Raw genomic sequence first — 14,194 nt, forward strand, 5'->3', positions numbered from 1 at the left:
GGCACCCCGGGGGAGCAGGCAAATGATTACTCTGGCTGGATTTGATCCCGCCAGGAATACTCGGAAGAGTGGCTTTAGCAGGGACACTGGAGCAGGTAGGGATGCTGCATATGCATGAATCACACAGTATGTGAGTGCACCCTCCCTGCCACCCAGGCCTGGCTTCTGTGTTTCCTGGCAGGTGAAGTTGAACATCCTTATCTGCCCAGGAAGAACAACGATCCCATTCCACCTCTACGTGACTGGAAATCTCAATTGAAGAATCGGAGGCACTGGCGGGTCCACCTGGGGTTTGTCCAGCTCTCGGTCTTACTTCGCGCCTCTGATGTGTCAGGCTTTTTGCACACAGAGCTCACATATTTAACCCTGAAAATATCGTTTTCTAGAAGCGAATTTTCAGCTGTGAAAACTTGCCCCAAACTGCATGGCCTCTGCCCGGATTCCCCATCTCTCTGCCAGGTCTGGCCAAGCCCGCACCCCCGCCCCCACCCCACCCCCACCCCACCCAACACCTTTTCCAGCTCTCGGGGAGCGCAGCGCCACGGGGCCGCAGAGCCGCGAGCCCCGCGGAGGCAGGGGGCGCGCCCTCCCGCCGCGCCCCGCCTCCCCCCCTCGCCCCGCGCGCGGCGCCCCAGCCGCCTGCACCGCGGACCCCAAGGCCCGGCACGTCCCGCCCGCCGAGCCCCCGCCCCGCGCGTCCCGGGCTCTCCGAAGTTACCTCCGAGGCCCCGCGGGGCTCCCGTGCTCTCCGGCGCCGCTGCGCTCGGCCTCCCACGCCGCGCCTCGGGATGGATCCGAGCCCCGCGCGGCTCCGGGGCAGCCCGAGGTGCGTGCCGGGGGCGGGGGCTGCGGGTGCCGCCGCCCGGCCCGGGAGGAGGTGGGGGCCGGGGCCGACCTCAGGCGCGCGGCGCCCCCCGGGCTGCGGGCGGGGTCGGGGCGGGCGCGCGGCGGCGGGGGCGGGGGCGGGCGCGCGGGCTCCTCCGGGACGGCGGGCGGCCAGCGGGGGCTCGCGTGGCCCCGGGCGGCCCGGCCCCGGTCTTTTGTCTCGGCCGACGCGCCGCGTCACGGGCGGGGGGCAGCCGGCGGCGGAGAGCGGGGCGCGCGGCTCTCGGTGCCCGCCCGGGGCGCGCAGCCGGCAGGGCGCACGGGCGGGGAGTGCGCGCGCCCCGGGGACGGCGGGGCGGGCCGGGCCGGGCCGGGCCGGGAGGGGCGCGGCTGGAGGCTGCGGCGGGCGGGGGCGCGGGCGGGGGCGGGGGCGGGGGCGGGGGGCGCCGGCGTCCTCGGCCCGGGTCGCGGCGGGCGGCGGGCGGCGGGCGGCGGGCGGGGGGGCCGCGAGCGGAGGCTGCGCGCTGGAGGCGGCCGGGCGGGAGCGACCAGCGGGGTTCGCGGCTCCCGCGCCCCGGAGCTGAAGGTGACTGCGGCCCCCAGCGGCCGACCGGGCCCCCCGCGGCCTCGCCTCCCCCCGGGGCGCCGGGCTCGCCCTCTCCAGGCTCCGGCTCCGCAGTCTTCGGCCAGGCCAGGCCAAGGGGTCCCTTCGCTCCTGGATTTTTCCCTCCTGGCGGGTCTTGGCTTACTTGGTACCCAGATTGGAGCCTGGAGGTCATGTGACCACCCCCTCCCCAAACGCGCACACACATTCACACGCACACGCGAGCCCCCGAGAACCCCGGCGGGTGTGCGGGAGATGGGCCCTGGCGGCCGCTGGCGAGTCGCCGTGTGCGCCGCAGTGGGGCCTCGGGCGCCTCCATCCGCACCGCCCGTCCCTGTCCCCGAGGCGCGGAGGCTCGCATTCGCGGAGTTCTGGTCCCCTCGGCAAGGAAAGCACCAGGACAGTCCGAGTTTCAGGCCCGTGGGACGGCGTTGCAGAAGGAAACGCCCCCTCCCCCGAAGTCTGGGTACCTCGGCGGCCGGCCGCTCCCTGGGCCGCAGGCGGTGGCTCTCCCCGGAGCGCGGCCAGGATGCCAGCGCGGCGACTGCTACCTGTGGTCTGAGCCTGGCCCGGGGACGCGGGGGACGCGGGGGACACGGATCGCCGTCCAGCCTCCGCCCCGCGCTGCCTCGATGCGGCCGCCGGCGCTGCTCTGAAAGTGGACCTGCCGACCCACCGACACTCTAATTCCCGATCAGTGCGAGGCCGGGAAGGGCTGGGTTTTCCCAGAGCTCCTCTCCGCTTGAGGTTTTAAATTTATTTACCTTTAGAACCTTTTTGCCAGGCAAGTGCAAACCTCCCCTGCAGAGAGAACAAAAGGACTTGAAGGCGGGAGGTGGGAGTCGAGTTCCTGCCATTCCTTCCACTTTGCTGGGGGACTAGAAATTCGGCAATAGTACTGCCTCTGTCTTTTGTCTGAATGTGGTTTGTGGCCAAGAAAGGCACAAACCCAAAGAATACGGGGTGCCAGAGTGAGGAGTCTGGTCGTAGCTAAGGAGATCTGGAGCTTTCCAGGGGCCTCCTACCCTTTATGTTCAGAGGACAGGTTACTGGAGACCTAAGCAAAATACTGCTCTGTTTCTCCCCAAAACCAGAGTGGCGGCCCCCACGTGGAGCAGTCGGACAGGAAGTTGTGTGGTGCCTGCCTCCCCTTGCTCTGAGTTCTACTTTCTCGATCTCCCTACGGTTTCCCCACGAAGTACCACCACAGAGGTTCTAGGAGGGAAAACCAGAACTTCCTAAAGCTCAGATTGAGCCAAAATCTGCTTTTTCCTTATGCTGGTTCAGCTGAGGAAGACTAGAGGTTCATTCCATTTTTTTTCTTCTGAAAAACCATTTTGGATAACAATGTTTTAAATTTAAAGCAGCATAAAACGAACCAGCAGAGCATAGCTCTCTGACGCTGAAATCACTGGGTTCCAGCCAGGAATTTGCTAGTGGTGGTCATAGTCACAAAGAACTCAACGTACTGTCCCTTCCAAGTCCTGATTCCTGATTCCCCCAAGCCTGTCCCAGGAGGCCTCCCACTTTCTGTTTGGCTGCTAACTCTCCTCAGGAGAGGAGGGGTGCAGTAGCACCTCAGCCAGCCGCTCCCCACCCCCTCCCCGTCGCTCTCTGGGAAGTGGCAGTAATTCTGTGATTCCCTTTCCTTCTGTGCACTCACAGTGGATGTCCTTGTATCCACCCCATCTCGCCCACCTAGGAAAGAGGCCTCATAATCCAGAGTCATTTCTCTGCACCACCCACTGTGCCAGAGTGCCACTAGATCACACCCACTTATCTATGGACCCAACGCGGAAAGGTTGGGACAAAATGATGGAAAGTCATGCATTCTATTCCCAGGATAAGCTAAGGTCTTTTTTTGTTTTAGGGTTGTGTGGGGTTTTTTTTGTTTTGTTTTGTTTTGCTTTGTTTTTTTCTGGAGAACAGAAGGAGACGGGGCATGAGACGGAGGACAGAGCAGCAGACATGAACACAGGATGGGATCAGCACCCAGCAACCCCGTGGATTTCAGCCCCCACCCTGATTCTACTGTGTCCCTCCCAGACCCCTACGTTCCCCCCCGCCGCCCCCGCCGCATAACACCATTCAGAAACAGGAGAGGACCCAGTGTGGAATAAGCCAAACAGCACTGAATTTGGAATCTGAGGGCCTCACTGTAGACATCTGCTAAGTGGTATGAACCACCTATGTGATCACAGACAAATAACCCCACTTATCCTCAGTCCTTTAACACTTGAAATGCTGGGTTTTACTTATGTTTAATATTTGGACTGAGACACATGGATGGTTTCCATCATACAGAATCCGAGCTTGATTGTGAAGCCCCAGTGAATCTGTGGGGAGCAATGTGACCCGGTCTCAGTAAAGTGTCCCATTCAATGAAATATAGTCCAGTGGCCAAAAGAGAAGTATCTTCCTTCAGATCCCTTACCTGAGTTTCTCAGGAACAGCATTTTCCTCTCTCTCTGTCTGTTATCCCTTCTCACCTCTTATGCTTCAGAGCCTCTGTCCTCCCCCTGCACTCCCATATCCCCGCTGTACCTCAGTTTGTCTCCCTTCCCCCTCTGCTTTGTTAAATCTCCACATTTACGGTCCTCCCTCCAGAGGGGAAGGGGCACGCTGGTCAGAGTCAGAATTCCCTCCAGTGCAAAGGCAGGGAGAAGGTTGTGGACACTCAGGCAAGAACATTCCTAGGTCCATCATAACTAGGTCTCCTCTGGGCATGCTGGGCTGTCCTGAAGCATCAGGGAAGGTGCTACACGTAGTGCGGCAGACAAAGGGCTCTGGCCCACGCTCCCCTGCTGATAGTCTGGGAACACTCAACACCACTTTGTAACCTCTGCTGGCCTCAGTCTTGCCTTCTGGAACTGGGGCAGGAAAGACTGGGGTCATTGGGAAGAGTCACTGAGAAGACTAGATAAAAGTCTAGTGATGGGCATTCAGCAGGTGTCTGTGGCTTTTCAAGATGACAGGAGAAAGAAGGAAGAAAGATAGGAAAGAAGGAAGAAAAGAAGGAAGGAAAAGAAAGAAAGAAGGAGGGGGAGGGAGGGAGGGTGGGAAGGAGGATGTGCATCTTGGCCGCCCAGGCAAAAGCTTACCTGTACCAATAAACAATGACTTGAAGCACAGGGAGCCCGTTCCCTCCTCGGAGCTGAGAGTCTGAGCTGCAGTCTCCTTTTGGAGTGGATATTGTCCAGCGGCTGGCTGGACAAAGTGGCGAGCAGCTTGAACCCACAAAGTCATGCCATGGTGTGGGTGCTGTCTCCGGCTCTCCTCTGTGAAGTCCAAGAATCTGTGTCTGATGCTTTGCTGTATCCCTGGCTGCCACCTGCCAGTTCAGCACTTACAGGCCTCACCCTGACCCCCCGGGGCTTTCTGGATCCCAACCTACGAAACCTCGCTTGTCCAGGCTCATATCTGAGGACTTGCAGAGAGAGCTATCAAGCAGAAATAAATGTCAGAGATCATTTCAGACGTTGGTTTTCAAACCAGAGGAGAACAGTGGCCTCTACCCTGTGCTTCCCAAGGAAAGCCTTTTTGATATATTGCCTGTTCCCAGAAGGATTTCATCAGGGCAGGGGTTTCGGGTAATCGACTTCTGGGACAAATTTGGGGTGAGGTGGGGTACACTCTGGGTCCCTAACTAGTTGGCTGTGAATTAATGACACGGATGAAGGCTGCTGTAGCAGACTGCCAATCATGAGAATGAGCCCTGGAAGGAGCTATACACTTGTCGGTGGTGCTGCGAATTAGGACCGGATCTGAAACCAGAACTGAGGTCTCATGAATCCTAGATCAACACACTCGGAGGGCTACCTACCTACTGCCCCCGCTTCCGGAAATGCCGTATGCTGGGGGAGTATCCTCGGATGAGGCTGGAGACTAGGGGCCTCTTTGGGCTGAGGTGAGGCCAGCAGCCTCATGGTCGGCTCCAGAAGGCCAGGCCCTGGGCCAGACACATCCCTCGTTGAATGTGAGCCCTTGGTTTCTACTATTCTGCTTTGCAAGTGGCCTTTCCAGGCAGAGGCTCTGTTGTGGTAGGTTTGGCAGGTGCAGAGGACATTTGTTATTTTGTGGCTGCCCAGATTCTAAATTCTCTTCTTATTTTGGAGAAAGCTCATTTTGAAACTTCACTGTCCCCTCTCCCCCTGAACCCTGGCAGATAGGGAGTGGGCACTGGCCAACCCCGGGCTCTAGCCTGATACTTTGAGGCTGGAGCCAAAGAATCTGGTAACAGTTGGGAAAGGCATCCAGAGCCCAAGGTGGGAAGAGCAGAGCCCTACCAGAGCCTTCCCTACACAGAGCCCTATCAGAGCCCACTCTGCACGTGACCTTGACCATGACCCCAGCCCCTTCCACCAGTTTCCCCCAGTGCACTCCAAGCCTGATCTCTGGCCTTCCCACCAATGCAGTCAGCTCCTGGGATGCTTCCAAGAAATTCCCTTTGTATCCATGTGGACCAGAGTTGGGATCTGATGCTGGTGACCCAGAGTCCTGATGGGCAGTGAGAAGTTGGTTTTCCATGCTCAGATATTCTCATGCCCTGGAAATCCCAGACAGGAAACAAGATTGAGACCCAGCTCGGAGTGTCCAACCACACCGGAGCTAAGCTCACCAGGCAACAGCCACTTCCTGCAGCCCCCTCTGCACTGTTCTGCAGGTACAGGCCACAGTAGATGCCATGTGAGCTGCGGGTAACCTGGGAGTCCAGTCCCCCGTCCCTCCTCTCGGGATCTGTCACCTGGCCACCATGCTGCGTGCCCTTAGCCTGGCTTCCTTATGTGCTGAAAAAGGAGTTTGCATCAGGTTTTCTCTAGAGAACTCTGCCACACAGGCCTGGCATTCAGGATCCTGGGATGCATGCCGGAGAGTCTGCAAACAACCTGAGCTCCTAGGCCTGGTCTCTGGATACGCTGCTGAAGGAGAGGCAAGAGGAAGAAAGCAGGAGGGAAAAGGAGCCTTGTCCGTGCTTTGAGTTCTGTAATTTCATGGTAAGGGGCAGGAGAGGAACCAGGTGAGTAGGGAAGGCAGTAAGTCCTGGGCATGGCTATTTGGGGGACACGGTTCATCCAAATTCCCAGCCATCCTGCACTGTCCAAATGGGACAATAAGTCATGCCCTTTGCTGCAGAAAAACCATGACTCCTCTTTGAGACCGTAACTACACAGCAGTGCTTATCTGATTCATAGATGGCGCTGCTGATGTTAGAAGTTGAAGCACGAGTCCCCAGCAGAAGTGACTAGACCTTCCTATTTCTCTCAACAGCTCTCCAGTGACTCAGGAAGCAAGCAGAAGAGATTCTGTGGAGCCTGAAATACTGCCTGGAACGTAGTGGGGGCTCAGTAAATGTGCGGCAAGCAACTTGAATGTTCTTGCAAACATTGCATCACATGAATCTCTTCTAAGTGCAAGGCTGGGCACGTAGTAGGCGCTCGCCACATCTGCAGAGTCATCTCTGTGTTTCCCCACAATTCATCCCAGGGAGCTCCCAGACCAAGCTGACGTTAGCTTCCCAACATCCTCATGGTGCCAGGGAGCGTGGATTTGGGTTATCATGTGTTTTCTCACTGTCGGGAGAACCAAGCCTCAGCCCCGTAAAGGAAATGACCTCACGGAGGCCATTCAGAAAGTGGGCATTCGCTCATGCTGATCTAACACTTCCCCCTGGCACTGAACTCCGAACAGAAGGTGGGTCTCAGGTCAGCGTGCCTAAGTGATACCCCTGACAAGGAAGAGTTCAGTGAAGCTCAGTGGGGAAGAGTATTTACAAAAAAAAAAAAAAATCCACGGATGTTGCCTGGAGATTGCCAGTGCCATGGGGGCTATTTGATGACCAGAGAGAGGCTGGCCTCTCATTGGGAGACCTCAGTATTTCCCTGGTATCATCTGGATCCCTGAGATAAACAAAAATATTTTTAGGGTTTGCAAATGGGAATGCTCGCAGGTTTCCACTGAAATAACCCTCTCCTTTATCATGTCAGGGACGTTGGTCTATGGGACAACCTGCATCATCCAGAATTATCTACTAGCTAAGCAGGAGACAGATTCATTAGCACTGGATATTCGTTAGCACAGGGAAGAATGCATTTGTTTATTCCATGCAAATGCCAAGCACCACAATGCACCAGGCCCTGTTAGCTGCCCCCAAAAGCAGAGCCGTCGCCAAGCACTAATACGCAGAAAACTTAGTACATGCCAGACGTCTGCAGTGAGACTTACTTTGCTTAAGCCTTACAAAAATCCTATAAGGCAGGTAATGCTGCAATTCCCACATTACAGACCAGAAATCTGCGAACAGAGAGGTTTAGTTACTTCTCTACAACCATGTAGCTAGTAAGAGCCAGAGCGGGGAGCTGACCCCAGGCGGCCTGGCTCTAGAACCTAGGGCATGCATCTTTACACTATGGAGATGATGGCACTTGCTCCAAAAGTCTCAGTGTCCATGGGAAGACGGTGCCCAGAAAGTCCTTATAGCTCAGGAGGCCAAGCCATGCAAGGGTCACAGTTAAATAAATTGCTGTTTCTGCTTAAATAAATTGCTTATTTTATTGTTTTGAGTAAGTAATGCATACAATATACAAAGTTTAACAATATCCAAAAAATGCCAACCAGTTACCCTGCATAGAGAGACCTGCCTTCCCAGTGTCTTGCGTGTTCCTGCAGAGACAGACATAAAAGTAACAGTGGATCAGTATTTCTTTTGCAAAACACCAACATTCTACACACATTACCTTAAGCATTGATTCTTTTCACCATCAGCAAGGTATTTTGGAGATCCCTCCATATCAGTGTTTATAAGACTGCCTAGTCCTTATTTCAGGTAAACTTTTGGTTATGAGATATTTGTAGATTTGCATGTCATTGGCCTTTCTTTTTTATGGTTGCATAATATGCATTCTGCATTCTCAAATGTTGAACACTTTTCTCCTGCCTTTACACCAGGGAGAGCTTCTAACACCGCCTACGAAATCCTCAGGCATTTTCTCTCTCCTCTCTCTCCTTCCCTCTCCTTCCCTCTCTCCCCCTCCCCCTTCCTCCCTCCCTCCTCGCCCTCTCCCTTCCCTCCCCCTCTTCCTCACTCCTCTCTCTCTCCCTCCTTCCCCTCTCTCCCTCCCCTTGTCCCCCTCCTCCTCCTCCCCCTCCCCCTCCCTTCACCCTCCCTTCTCCCTCTTTCTCCCCCCATCCCCTGTAGCAGACTCTGTTGCTGATGATTCTATAAATGGTTCCTGGACCCCAATGTGGACCCTGGTCTGGAAGTTCAAACATTTTTTCATTTCTGCAACATGTTCATAAACTGATCTAGAAATGTGTTTCCTTCAGTTCTTGGCTCACTTCCCTTCCTCAAGCCTGCTTTGCATGCCTGTGTCTGTATCTGTCCCTCTGTGTGCAGGCTTCCGTGTCATGGGGACCCTGCTTCCCTGCTTCTATTCCTGGAGAGGGCAGCAAGAGCTCCTCCCTGTCCCCTCCATGTCCTCTGCATCCCCTCTTTCCCCTACCCCCCTCGCTCTTCCCTTCCCCCTCTCCGTGTCCCGGCTGTCACCTCCACCTCCCCATCTCCTCCGTGTCTCTCCCTCTCTCATCTCCTCCGAACCGCATCTGCACACAGGGGTTGCTGTGCTGTGTGTTTGAAGCCTCAGCATTCGCACTCGGCACAGATGCTCCTAGTGGTCACTCTCGGCTGCCACGCTGCCCCTGTGCTGGTCCCCTTCCTCATCCCAGGCAGTCCCCGCGGTTCTCTGCTGCCCGTTTCCCAGTGAAATGTGTCTGAACATTTGACAACACTCTGGGGACAGGATGTGTCCAAGGATGCTTCTGGGTGAGGCCCAATGACAAAGTAGGCCCCAGCGGCCTGGGCCTTGCTGGTGGCCGGCACCCCCTAAACCCCGTGCCAGCTATGGAGGCGGCAAGTGGGAGGGGAGAGTGTGGAGGTCTGGGGGTGCCCCCCTCCCCGGTGGCTCCTGCACAGCTGCCCCCATGTCTCCCCCTCCCCCATCCCCACCCTGTTACCCTGGATTCAGAGACATTCCCACCACCACCACCCCTCCCCTATCCTTCTGCTCCAAAACAAGGATTTTTTTCCTCCTCTGGACACGTTACTCTCCTTGGAGTGATGCCGGCTTTGCCAGCTCTGCTGGGATTTGTGGGGCAGGTGTTCCCCCCCCCCCATTCCCCTAGATCCTCCTCCACCCATCTGCTCCTGGGCCTTCCACTGTGGGGAGACTTCTCCCTCCGATTCCTGCTTGCTTCATAGGGACGGGCTCTGTGTTGCTGCTGTCCACACTCGGGGCTACCCCCAGAGTAGCTGGGCAACCATCGCATCCTCCCTGCCCCGCAGCCCAAGGCCAAGAGCTGCTTTCTGGAGCCACCTGCCATGCATGGATGACACTGCCATCCTTGGGGACCACCGTGGGGCAAGGCTGTGGGGATGGGCAGGTGCAGGCGGGTGCAGCAGCCAGCCTGCAAACCCTGAGCGAGGACATGAGACTGTCCTGGGATGCCCACCTCAGCGTCCCTGTCCACACACGCTGCTGCCCAGATGGTGGCCCGGGCTGGGGCTGACCCACAGATGGACCCACCCACTGCAGCATAGATGTGGAAGACAGAGTAGCTCTGTGTCTGTTGAATTTAACAATAAACAAGGCAGCTTATATATTTTGGGGCATCTTCTTTATTTTCCCCCCAGTAATTTATTTTGATTTTACTGTGTAGAAGTCTTAGTTTAAACATAATGGAAATTTAAAACAAACAAACATAAAACAACAATTGTGCTGTCCTGGGCAGCTTCTGCAGGGGGCTCTTGGTCTGTGTGTGGCCACCACAGCTGGTAAAGGCTGTGCTAAGGGATCAGCACAGCGACAGCCCGCCTCTGCCTGCGTCGGGGTGATCAGGAGCATCTGATGGCAAGATTTTTTTTTAATTTTTTTAAATTTATTTATGATAGTCACAGAGGGGGGTGGGGTGGGCAGAGACACAGACAGAGGGAGAAGCAGGCTCCATGCACCAGGAGCCCGATGTGGGATTCAATCCCAGGTCTCCAGGATCGCGCCCTGGGCCAAAGGCAGGTGCCAAACCGCTGCGCCACCCAGGGATCCCTGATGGCAAGATTTAATATGAAAACCATACAGGGCGATCCAGAAGTAGCATTATCATCCCTGTTTGGGCACAGTGGGTCCACTGTCCCAGCACAGAAGTCTCCGGTGAATCTAGGGGCTTCGGGGATAGCCACTTCCCAAGCCCTGGTCCCCAAATGCCTGTTTCCACAGCTCATCCTGAGCCACAAGCCTGTGCTCCAAACACCAAACGACCCTGGGGGAGGAGATGCTACTGGGAGCTCACAGCCTGGCCTCTTGGTCTTCTTCTGTATTTATTTAGTTACTTGTATTTTCATTACCTGAAAGAGCAAGGAGAAAAGAAACCCACAAACAAAACACGCTTTCTTTGGAGCTCTATATTTCCTCATAAGCTTATCTTGAAGAACTGTGTAGAGTCACAGATACTTTGCAGAGGGGGAAAGGAGGGCCTCTGTGTCCCAGACGCGACACGGCTCGTGTGTCACCAGTAACGAGCTCCCATGGATGCAGCTCATCAAGGGTGCTTAGCCCACGCAATCCAGATTCCATCCTTGGTATCCACTGCCTTGCTCAGGACCCCATGCACACCCCATGTCTCCTGGGCTCCTCTGAGCTGGGACAATGTCTCAGTTCTGCCCTGTTCAAGATGACCTTGCAATTTGAGGAAAGCAGGTTGGGTCCCTCAGTTGGGGTCCCTCTTAATTAGCCTGGGGTTCTGGGTCTGGGGCAGGAAATCACAAAGGTGAAGTGCCCTTCCCATCACATCTGACCACATGGACAGACTGTCCCCATGGCACATCGATCTGCTCACCTGCCGATGTCATATTTATCATGCGTCTCCACTGCAAAGTCACCCTATTTCCCCCCATTTCTGAACTCTGTTCCTTGGAAGGAAGTCACCAGATACAGCCCACATTTGGAATTCTTCCAAATAACAAATGAAATTGCCTATTCTCCCGCACTTATTCATTTACTCATATATGAATATGATTATGGATCTGTGGGAGAATAAATTCCTGTTGTTTCAAGTGGTCACGGGAAACAAGTACATGCAGTATCATGTGGTCCATCATTTCAGTGTCACGCAGAAAAGTCACCACGCTTCCCCTTTCTACCTTCTTCCCCACGTCCCCGGCACCCACACACCTGTGCACACAGCCATACGTGCATGTATTACTACGAGTGTACTGTACTAAGACCAGGACACATGCGTACACACCTGTATGTATGTACATGTGCAGACAGACACATATATTAGTATAAAAGTATTTATTTTCTAGTAGGTGCTTGCTTAGTAGTAATACCTAAGTTTACATGATATGTTACACTTCACAAGATGCCTTAAGAGCTCCCGGTTAGCTTGTCTAATTCTTACAATATTTGCCTTGCACTCACATCTGGTGGCATTCTATCACCAAGATAAAGTATTGCTGTGACACCTGACCCTGCATCAGCATCTCCATTAGTTTACTTGCTAATAGAACCAGATTTATGAGCATCTTTCGTGAAAAATAAATAAGACCTATTTTACTTGGAATATAGACAATCTCTCTGCTTACACCTGTTGAGCAAAACATTTAACTGAGTGTTTTCACCTGGACTCCCTTTCAGAGAGCAGGTGGTCTCAGGCTGGTGAAAGCATCCCACGCAGGGGGCCCCCATCTTCAGCTCCTCCCCGTGCGCACTCCTCGCTCTTCTCCATGGATCAGGGTTTTTTGAGACCCTTACAGGTAAATCTCATTTCTCTTCACCTTCAGTTCTACAGGTGCTAACGAGCAGGCCAAGCCCGCGGGACACACAGGTAAGGGGTAGGCAGCCCAATGAAGACCAACCTGTACACTCACGCATGTGTGTTCCATTTCAAATGTAAGTGTTCAAAGACATTTTGTTTTAAATTCTCATCACCTAGGCTTTCGACATCAAATGCACGGTTGTTTCCTTTCCCATTGTGATGTATCTGAGATTTCCGGTTTAATTAAAACTATCTTTTAAAAGCTGTTTGTAAAAATTATTCTTAATTACACAATTAATATGCAAATATTCATGCTTGATTCTTTTTTTTCCTACTAGTATCTTTCTGATTCCCCCTGAAATATATCCTGTAGCTATGCTTCCTGGTGCTGCTGGGGTAAATTTGATGCTCATTCATAAATAATCGCTCTATCTCTATTTTCTGGGAGGTCTCAGAATTTTGTTTAAATCCCTGCAGCTTTGACATCTCGTGACAACCTGGCCAGCTGCTGTTGGTGGGCTTGCGAGTTAATTCACCTGCTTGGTGGGCAGTGAGCCTCTCAGTCTGAGGATGGATGTCTGTGCACAGCTGTAGAAAACAGTGAGTTTTCTTTTTTTTTTTTTAATTTATTTATGATAGTCACAGAGAGAGAGAGAGAGAGGCAGAGACACAGGCAGAGGGAGAAGCAGGCTCCATGCACCGGGAGCCCGATGTGGGATTCGATCCCGGGTCTCCAGGATCGCGCCCTGGGCCAAAGGCAGGCGCCAAACCGCTGCGCCACCCAGGGATCCCAAACACTGAGTTTTCATACTTTCCAGATCTTGTGCCCCCGCCCCATTCTGCTTACTCTCTGCCTTTTTTTTTTTTTTTTAAGATTTCATTTATTTATTCATGAGAGACACAGAGAGAGAGGCAGAGACACAGGCAGAGGGAGAAGCAGGGTCCCTGTGGGGATCCCACCCTGAGCCGAAGGCAGATGCTCAACCACTGAGCCACGCAGGTGTCCTTCCCTCTCTGCTTCTGAAACTGCAAGCATGTGGATGATTTTACCTCGGCATTGATCCTTTGTGTCCCTGAACATCTCCCTTCTTTGTGGTCTGAGAGTGTCCCTGCAATCAGCCTGACGGTTCACTCATTCACTCCTCTATGCTCTTCACTGTTGTTCAACTCATTTATTGAAGGTTTTATGTTAGCATTTTCCTATCATTTATAAGGTCTTTGTTATAAATTTCTTTCTTGTGTCATAAGTACATCTGCTTGTGGGTGGGGGAGGCAGAAGCCCCGTCTTGGCATAGGGCTGCACAGCGCCACTGGCCGGCTGAGAGGCACAGGTTCACTGGCATCCAAGGCCGCCCCAGCCGCAGTTGAAGGTTGGCACCACCTCACAGTGATCTCACCTTTGGTTTAAATATCACTGGAGACTATTTTGAGTCACACAGCCTCTGAGACTTGAAGGGTTATAGGAGCACCCCTGGACCTGTATGGCTAGTTCATGCCACTTTATCAGCTGGTCTAGTACAGTTTAGCTCATCATTGTCCAAGTACCACCAAGATGCAGCCTCAAAAAAAAAAAAAATGATGCTGCCTCCAAGCTCCCTACCAGCCTGTCCCTCCCTGCACCCTGGCCCCATCCCTACAGAAGAGAGGACCAGAGTCTATGGCAGAAGAGTCACATCACAGTCACACCACAGCCCGGCCAGATGGGTCACCCTAGGACTAATGTCCTCCCTGTGTGAACACACTGTCTCCTTTGCAGGGGGCTGGCTTTCCCTAAATGTCTCCTGGCTCTTCGCCGTGAGGCCCATCCTACTAGCTGAGACTCACAGTCAGCTGATGGCGGCTGCCTGGAAGGGCAAGGACCTGTCCCCACAGAATGCTCAGTGCCTGCCAGAACTGGGTCAGCTGGCCGGGCTCCCAGGGCACCCGGGCACAAGTGTCCTCTGTCCTCCAGGAGCTGCC

General features: G+C 54.2%; 1 protein-coding gene across 3 annotated transcripts in view; it reads right to left on the reverse strand.

The window, feature by feature from the left end:
• Nucleotides 1-2,141, reverse strand: part of MINAR1 (membrane integral NOTCH2 associated receptor 1) — a 32,112-nt gene extending 29,971 nt beyond the window's left edge. For 2 of the 3 annotated variants that reach the window (XR_013365930.1, XM_077874516.1), the window contains exon 1: nucleotides 719-831. The gene's annotated coding sequence lies outside the window, so the exon portion shown is untranslated. Of the gene's footprint in view, nucleotides 1-718; nucleotides 832-1,899 lie in introns of those variants that run through there. The other variant, XM_077874525.1, reaches the window with a different exon arrangement.
• Nucleotides 2,142-14,194: the final 12,053 nt, after the last annotated feature.

The sequence above is a fragment of the Canis aureus genome, chromosome 2, assembly GCF_053574225.1.
Source record: "Canis aureus isolate CA01 chromosome 2, VMU_Caureus_v.1.0, whole genome shotgun sequence".
NCBI classification, from domain to species: domain Eukaryota; kingdom Metazoa; phylum Chordata; class Mammalia; order Carnivora; family Canidae; genus Canis; species Canis aureus.